The sequence below is a fragment of the Aegilops tauschii genome, chromosome 5 (assembly GCF_002575655.3).
Source record: "Aegilops tauschii subsp. strangulata cultivar AL8/78 chromosome 5, Aet v6.0, whole genome shotgun sequence".
Lineage (NCBI taxonomy): Eukaryota > Viridiplantae > Streptophyta > Magnoliopsida > Poales > Poaceae > Aegilops > Aegilops tauschii.
The window spans coordinates 94,938,461-94,947,111 of record NC_053039.3 but is presented as its reverse complement, the minus strand read 5'-3'; positions in this window follow the sequence as shown (position 1 = coordinate 94,947,111).

The window sequence follows — 8,651 nt, the reverse complement described above, 5'->3', positions numbered from 1 at the left end:
GATGATCTTTCTTGAACTTGATGCCCTCGATGCCAACGACATGTTTCTTCTTCACGAGAGTGTACAAGTTCCTCATGCCAGCATGCCCTAGCCTCCGATGCCAGAGCCAGCACTCTGAAGCTTTTGCTAGAAGACATACGGCCAACTGTGGTCCTGCTGAGAAATCTACCATATACAGATCATCTTTCCGATATCCTTCAAAGACTAGAGACTTGCCAGATTCCATTAGAACAAGGCAATGATATTTTCCAAATATCACAATCAAGTTCAAATCACAAAGCATAACAGGCATTAAGTTGAAACCAAGGGATTCAACAAGCATCACTTTATCCATGTGTTGATCCTTTGAGATTGCAACTCTACCTAGACCGAATACCTTGCTTTTACCAGTGTTAGCAAATGTGATGTGACTCTTGTCAGATGGACGTAAGGTTGAGTCCATGAGAAGACTTCGATCACCAGTCATGTGATTAGTGCATCCACTGTCCGTAATCCATTCTGAAGCATGTGGTGTCATACCCTACAGTACAGTTAGGGGGATAGGATTCACCAAGGGTATTGTGAAGCATAAACATTTGACGAACAAGTGGATTATCAAAGCTCAGATCCAGGTTAGGGCTGATAGGATGATTGGCAAGCGATTCAGGAACAAAATACATAGTAAGACCGTTTGGGCATTTTATCTTGCGCCCCACAAGGTGTTTTAGGTCCCCAGCATAAGCATCAGACGCCTTTGATTTCCGGCTGGAGACCTTTCCCTGCAAAAGAGAGTTAAGTTTTCTTAACCACCCAATTTTTAAGGGGTGGCTTTGAAGCAATGAGTCTAAGTGCAGCATCTGAGAACTTCGGATTTGGAGCCCTAGCAAATAGCCTTGCAGGAGGTGAATAATACTCATATGAATAAGCAGAAAAGTTCTTAGTTTTATGAACATAGCGGTTTGAGGAAACACACTCATATTCATAGGTCTGAGTATGATTTCCCTGCAAAATATTGGTGTTAGGGTGACTCTGTTGAGTCCTCTGTCTGTATGAAGCCTTTGGACCATATGAAGCCTTTAGTCCGGGGTTTGTCTTCTTCCCAGGTGGTGTCATGATGACATTCACAGGAAGATTCTCAAGACAACTTTTGGGTACCCAGATCTTCTTCATAGGTGGCCCATTCCTACAGTTAGTACCAATATACCTGGCAAACACTTCACCATTCTGATTCTTAAACAGTTTATAGTTTGCATCAAAGGATTCATCAATGATAATCGGGTTAGCACTAGTGAAGCCAGATAAGGTGGATGGATCCACTGAAGGTCCCTTTGCAGCAACCCATGTGGTTTTGGGGTACTGCTCAGGCTTCCAGTAAGAACCATCAACATTCATTTTCCTCTCAAACCCAACACCCTCTTTCCTAGGGTTTCGGTTCAAAATCTGCTTTTTGAGGCCATCACATAGTGTCTGATGCCCTTTGAGACTTTTGTACATTACTGTCTCAAGCAATGTCTTCAGCCTGGCATTTTCATCAGCAATAGTAGTGGCATCCTCAGTAGAGGGGTTAGTTACCACATCAGTAGTTGAAGATATTGCAACAGTAGCAGTAGTGGAACATTCAGCAACAGAAGTAGCGTTATCATGCTCAAGGCATTTTAGACATGGTGGTTCAAATCCTTCCTGAGCGGGACTGATCTGTTGAGCGTGAAGTGACTCGTTCTCTTTTTGAAGATCTTCATGAGCAGCTCTCAATTTCTCAAGTTCTTGCTTCCTTTGAAGATAATCGTAGGAAAGCTTTTCATGAGTTGTTGAGAGCGTTTCATGATGACTTTCAAGTTCCTCGTATTTAACATGAAGATTTTTGATTTCTTCAATTAAGGACTGAGATCGGGTCATTTCCGCGTCCAACAGGTCATCGCTTTTGTCTAACAGTTTTTGAATATGTTCCATTTTTTTCCTGTTGTTCAGTTGCAATTTTAGCAAGTGTTTTGTAGCTAGGTTTGGATTCACAATCAGAGTCATCTTCACTTGATGTTTGAAAGTAAGCATCGCGTGAGTTTACCTTGGCACCACGTTCCATGAAGCAGTAGGTGGGGGCATCGTCCTTGTCATTAGCATCAGCGTTGGTGACGGAGCCATTGTCTTCAGTGTTGAAAATGGACTTGGCAACGTAGGCTGTGGCTAGAGCCAGACTTGCAACGCCAGAGTCGGACTCCTCCTCAGACTCCACCTCAGCCTCCTCAGAAGCTGACTCCTCCTCTGAATCCATCTCCTTGCCAACAAAAGCACGAGCCTTGCCAGATGAACTTTTCTTGTGTGATGAAGACTTGGACAAAGACTTGAAAGAAGACTTTGAGGATTTCCTCTTCTTCTTGTCATCAGAATCATATTCCTTGCTCTTCTTCTTCTTGTTCTCATTGTCCCACTGTGGACACTCAGAGATGTAATGACCAGGTTTCTTGCACTTGTGGCATGTTCTCTTCTTGTGGTCATGAGTATAAGCTTCATCATTTCTTGAGATGGATCTTGAAGACTTTCTGAAGCCTTTCTTCTTGGTGAATTTCTGGAACTTCTTCACAAGCATAGCAAGCTCCTTTCCAATGTCTTCTGGATCCCCAGAACCGTGGTCAGATTCTTCTTCAGATGAGCAAACATCCTTTGCCTTCAAAGTGCGAGTTCGGCCATAGTTGGGACCATAAATATCTCTTTTCTCAAATAACTAGAACTCATGTGTGTTGAGCCTCTCAAGTATGTCAAACGGATTGATAGTCTTGTAGTCAGGGCGTTCTTGAATCATCAGGGCTAGGGTGTCAAATGAGCTGTCAAGTGATCTCAGGAGTGTCTTGACGATTTCATGCTTGGTGATCTCAGTGGCGCCAAGTGCATGAAGCTCATTTGTGATATAAGTGAGGCGATCAAACGTGAGCTGGACATTCTCATTGTCGTTTCTCTTGAAGGAATTGAAGAGGTTGCGAAGAACACTGATCCTTGAGTCTCTCTGGGTTGAGACGCCTTTGTTGACCTTGGAGAGCCAGTCCCAGACTAGCTTCGAAGTTTCCAGAGCACTCACACGGCCATACTATCCTTTGGTCAGATGACCACAAATGATGTTCTTGGCAGTAGAATCCAGTTGAATGAACTTCTTGACATCAGCAGGGGTGACACCTTCACCGGCCTTGGGAACGCCGATCTTGACGACATACCAGAGGTTGACATCAATGGCTTCAAGATGCATGCACATCTTATTCTTCCAGTAGGGGTAATCAGTGCCATTGAAGACAGGGCACGCAGTGGAGACTTTGATTATCCCTGCAGTCGACATAGCTAAAACTCCAGGTGGTTAAACCGAATCACACAGAACAAGGGAGCACCTTGCTCTGATACCAATTGAAAGTGCTAGTTATCGACTAGAGGGGGGGGGGTGAATAGGCGATTTTTATGAAAGTCTTCAAAACACATGGGCTTTGAAGACAAACAATAGAAATGAACCTATTGATATGCAGCGGAAGGTAGACTACACTAGACAAGCCATAGTCAAGAGAGTAATGAAGTGAAAGCACGAAGACTATTAGCAGCTAGGTAGTATAGATCAGGATGGAAGATAGTATGAAGCCAAACAACAATAGTCGTCGCAAAGTGAAGTCAAACAGATCAAGCAAGCAGTCGATGACTTCACGAAGACAAACTGTAAGTAAAGAGAGGGAAAAGATAGAACCAGTAGCTTGGAGAGGGCAAGGATTTGTTGGACCAGTTCCAGTTGCTATGACAACTGTACGTCTGGTTGGGGAGGCTGAGATTCAACTCAGAAGACCGCATCTTCACCTTATCCCCCTTGAGCTAAGGACACTTAGTCCTCGCCCAATCACTCTGGTAAGTCTTCAAGGTAGACTTCCAAACCTTCATAGACTTCGTTCACCGGCAATCCACAATGACTCTTGGATGCTCAGAACGCGACGCCTAACCGGCTGGAGGATACACAGTCCTCAAGTGTAATAAGTCTTCAGATCACGCGGACAGAAAGACTTCAGTGATGCCTAACACTCTTTGGCTCTGGGTGTTTTCGGCTTTGTCCTCGCAAGGATCTCTCTCTCAAATGCTTCGGAGGTGGGTTGCTCTCAAACGACAAAAGCCGTGCACTAACTCTGAGCAGCCACCAATTTATGATGTAGGGGGTGGGCTATTTATAGCCAGGAGGCAACCCGACCTGATTTGTCCGAAATGACCATGGTCACTGATGACCCACAAGTATAGGGGATCTATCATAGTCCTTTCAATAAGTAAGAGTGTCGAACCCAACAAAGAGCAGAAGGAAATGACAAGCGGCTTTCAGTATGATAGCACTGAAATTATCGGTAACAGATAGTTTTGTGATAAGGTAATTCGTAACGGGTAACAAGTAACAAAGGTAAATAAGGTGTAGCAAGGTGGCCCAATCCTTTTTGTTGCAAAGGAAAAGCCTGGACAAACTCTTATATGAAGGAAAACGCTCCCGAGGACACATGGGAATTATCGTCAAGCTAGTTTTCATCACGCTCATATGATTCGCGTTCGTTACTTTGATAATTTGGTATGTGGGTGGACCGGTGCTTGGGTGCTGCCCTTCCTTGGAAAAGCATCCCACTTATGATTAACCCCTATTGCAAGCATTCTCAACTACAAAAGAAGTATTAAGGTAAACCTAACCATAGCATGAAACATATGGATCCAAATCAGCCCCTTACGAAGCAATGCATAAACTAGGGTTTAAGCTTCTGTCACTCTAGCAACCCATCATCTACTTATTACTTCCCAATGCCTTCCTCTAGGCCCAAACAATGGTGAAGTGTCATGTAGTCGACATTCACATAACACCACTAGAGGAAAGACAACATACATCTCATCAAAATATCGAACGAATACCAAATTCACATGACTACTTATAGCAAGACTTCTCCCATGTCCTCAGGAACAAACGTAACTACTCACAAATCATATTCATGTTCATAATCATAGGGGTATTAATATGCATAAAGGATATGAACATATGATCTTCCACCAAATAAACCAACGAGCATCAACTACAAAGAGTAATCAACACTACTAGCAAACCACAGGTACCAATATGAGGTTTTGGAACAAAGATTGGATACAAGATATGAACTAGGGTTTGAGATGAGATGGTGCTGGTGAAGATGTTGATGGAGATTGACCCCCTCCCATTGAGAGGATCGATGGTGATGACGATGGTGATGATTTCCCCCTCCCGGAGGGATGTTTCCCCGGCAGAACAGCTCTGCCAGAGCCCTAGTTTGGTTCCGCCAAGGTTCTGCCTCGTGGCAGCGGTGTTTCTTCCCGAAAGCTTGCTTATGATTTTTTCCAGGGCAAAAGACTTCATATAGCAGAAGATGAGCACCGGAGGCCTGCCAGGGGGCTCACGAGGCAGGGGCGCGCCCCCCATCCTCGTGGATGGTGGGTGGCCCCCCTCTGGTACTTTCTTCGCTCAGTATTTTTTATTAATTCCAAAAACTGCTTCCGTGAAGTTTCAGGACTTTTGGAGCTGTGCAGAATAGGTCTATAATATTTGCTCCTTTTCCAGCCCAGAATTCCAGGTGCCGGCATTCCCCCTCTTCATGTAAACCTTATAAAATAAGAGAGAATAGGCATAAGTATTGTGACAAAATGTGTAATAACAGCCCATAATGCAATAAATATCGATATAAAAGCATGATGCAAAATGGACGTATCAACTCCCCCAAGCTTAGACCTCGCTTGTCCTCAAGCGGAAGCCGATAACGATAAATATGTCCACATGTTTAGAGATAGAGGTGTCGATAAAATAAAATACGGACATGAGGGCATCATGATCATTCTTATAATAGCAACATATATATATATATGTATATATATATATATTGCCATATGATTTCTTATGCTCAAGTAACAATCTATTCACAATGTAAAGTATGAATCAGAAACTTTATTGAAAACTAACAAACTATAATCTTGGTCATTGAAGCAATTGAAATTTATCATAACATCGGAAAGAGTCAATATAAGAGCTTTTCAGCAAGTCCACATACTCAACTATCATTTAGTCTTTCACAATTGCTAACACTCACGCAATACTTATGGTTATGGAGTTTTAATCGGACACAAAGAAAGATAGGGGCTTATAGTGTTGCCTCCCAACCTTTTACCTCAAGGGTAATGTCAACAATAATAGTTCATGCTAACTTACATCCAATTGGATATATATATATATATCAGGATCTTTCCAACACAATGTGCTTGCCAAAGGATAAAATATAAAAAGGAGAGGTGAAGATCACCATGACTCTTGCATAAGGTATAAGACAAAAGTAAAAGATAGGCCCTTCGCAGAGGGAAGCAGAGGTTGTCATGTGCTTTTATGGTTGGATGCACAAAATCTTAATGCAAAAGAACGTCACTTTATGTTGCCACTTGTGATATGGACCTTTATTATGCAGTCCGTCGCTTTTATTTCTTACACATCACAAGATCGTTAAAACTTATTTTCTCCACATTAATAAATCATACATATTTAGAGAGAAATTTTTATTGCATGCAACAATGAAAACTTACTTGAAGGATCTTACTCAATCCATAGGTAGATATGGTGGACTCTCATGGCAAAACTGGGTTTAAGGATATTTGGAAGCACAAGTAGTATCTCTACTTGGTGCAAAGAGTTTGGCTAGCATGAGGGAGAAAGACAAGCTCAACATGTTGGATGATCCATGACAATATACTTTATTTCGGATATAAGAAAACATAACCCATTATGTTGTCTTCCTTGTCCAACATCAACTCTTTAGCATGTCATATTTTAATGAGGGCTCACAACCATAAAAGATGTCCAAGATAGTATATTTATATGTGAAAACCTCTCTTTCTTTATTACTTCCTATTAATTGCAATGATGACCAAAACTATGTTTGTCAACTCTCAATAACTTTTATTCATCATACTCTTTATATGTGAAGTCATTACTCTCCATAAGATCAATATGATCTCTTTATTTCTTTTTATTCTTTCTTTTTCTTTAATTCCCTCAAGATCATAGCAGGATAATCAAGCCCTTGACTCAACACTAATCTTTATTATATATAGCTCACGGACTCGATTACATAGAGGGATCATAAAGCAAAACTCAAAACTAGATCATACTAAAACTTTATTCTACTAGATAAAGATATTACCAAAAGGATCGAACTAAGTGAAACGGTAAAGATAGCAGTGTGATGGTGATACTATACCGGGGCACCTCCCCCAAGCTTGGCAGTTGCCAAGGGGAGTGCCCATACCCATGTGATTAGTTCCCCTTTGGTGGTGAAGAAGATGGTGGTGATGATGGATAGTCGCACATCGAGCGTAGGAGATCCTCCAATTTGCGGATAATGCCCTTGAGTGCGGTGATATGCTCCTTCAACAAAATATTTTCACATGTGAGATACTTGTTTTGTATACGAGCTAACTCAATCATCTTGAAAGCTTCAATCTCAGTTGGGGTAAGAAGATTGTGGTGCGGTTGAAGGATGTCTTCTTCTTCTGCTGCCGGAGCTTGATCCTCCATGGCCCTCTTGATTCCATCATCCTTGTTGATCACCCCGGGTTCTTCTCTCTTCAACTCTATCTTCATTAGCCAAGCATCGTTGCCCTCATTGTTGGAGGAGGGGGACGACATGATGCCTGGCCTTGACAACTCTGGCAGAAAACAGCTCAAAACAAAAACAGAGGATATTTGCGTGATACGAGGGTCAAAACCTTTGGGAGATTAAATAATGAATTTTTACCGACCAAAAGAAGTATCGTGCAAGAAAACGGAGTCCCGAGAGCACACAAGGTGCCCACGAGGCAGGGGGCGTGCCCAGGGGGTAGGGCGCGCCCTCCACCCTCGTGGACGCCTCGTGTCCTTCCTGGACTGCATCTTATTTTCCTATTTTCTTAAATATTCCAAAACGGAGAAAAATTGCTATTAGAAATGTTTTGGAGTCGGTTTACTTACCGTACCACATACCTATTCCTTTTCGGAGTCTGAAACGTTCTGGAAAGTGTCCCTTATGTATTCCTCCGGGGTTACGGTTTCAATAACATTAGTTTCAACATTTATGGGATTACCTGAGATATAATGTTCGATTCTTTGACCGTTTACCACCTTCGGATTTGTGCCTTCGAAGTTGTTAATTTTTATGGCACCGGAACGATAGACCTCCTCGATAACATAAGGAACTTCCCATTTAGAGAGGAGCTTTCCTGCAAAAAGTCTTAAACGAGAGTTGAATAGCAACACATAATCACCTACATTAAACTCATGCTTTTGTATCCTTTTGTCATGCCATCTTTTAACCTTTTCTTTAAATAGTTTGGCATTCTCATAGGCTTGAGTTCTCCATTCATCAAGTGAGCTAATGTGAAATAGCCTCTTCTGACCGGCAAGTTCAAAATCATAGTTGAGCTCTTTAATGGCCCAATATGCCTTATGTTCTAGTTCGAGAGGTAAGTGACAGCTTTTCCATAAACCATTTTATACGAAGACATACCCATAGGATTTTTATATGCAGTTCTGTAAGCCCATAATGCATCATCAAGTTTCTTGGACCAATTCTTTCTAGACCTATTAACAGTCTTTTGCAAAATTAATTTGAGCTCTCTATTACTAAGTTCTACTTGAC